The sequence below is a fragment of the Hordeum vulgare genome, chromosome 7H (assembly GCF_904849725.1).
Source record: "Hordeum vulgare subsp. vulgare chromosome 7H, MorexV3_pseudomolecules_assembly, whole genome shotgun sequence".
In the NCBI taxonomy this organism is placed as follows: domain Eukaryota; kingdom Viridiplantae; phylum Streptophyta; class Magnoliopsida; order Poales; family Poaceae; genus Hordeum; species Hordeum vulgare.
This window is the reverse complement of record NC_058524.1, coordinates 20001416-20002297: the sequence shown is the minus strand read 5'-3', so window position 1 is coordinate 20002297 and position 882 is coordinate 20001416.

Genomic DNA, 882 nt, shown 5'->3' with positions numbered 1-882 from the left:
TAAGTCGTGTGAATCATATTTACAAACTAACAAGATCATCAATGTATCATGAGAATCATCAAAATATATATCATAGTTCAAAATATAGGCCTAAGTTACACACGTAAAAATGAAATCGTAACTCACCTCGTAATAAACAGAAAGCAGTACTGAATTTTTGGCTTTCCTTTCAGCAGAGAGCCATTAACATGCAATGGTACAAATGAGATCGAGTGAAAAATATAATATTTATACCATGAAAAGCATCAAAACAAAAATCTACTAAAAAGATAAGAAAACATAAGGTATCGACTTAAAGAGTGGCATGAGTCAGTGTTAATAATTGATCCGAACATTTTGGTTATCACGACAGAAAAGGTTAAGCATCTTGGTTTTCTTATGCTTAGATTATTTGTTCTTTGTTTAGATGTTGATGACGTTGTACACATTAATATTGTTTTGGTTTTTTGTACGCAAGAATAATCTATGCATCTAAGTGTACTTTCTTGGATGTTGCATTTTTTCATTATTATTTTCAATATTGTAAGGTCGTAAATAATTGGCCCCATCACCTAACCATACATGGGTGGTTTCTAGCCGGCCCCTTACATGCACGTATGTAGTACAACAAACAAGTGCTGGTTAATAAATGAAATATCATCCTTCGATCGGTAGGTACTATATGTCTATCATGTTACTACGCTATACAAGAGATGGTCCTAAACTAACTCAACACCCAAATGAAGTAATAGATTAATTGGTAGTATGCCAAAGAGGTCACACCAATCTGATTCATGTTTTTTCGTGCGTACATTGATGGGGATGCTAGAAATATACAATTAATGAACGGAAACTTGTTATGTTGAATCATGCAGTTTTGAATATATGGAGTGGTATGTGTCA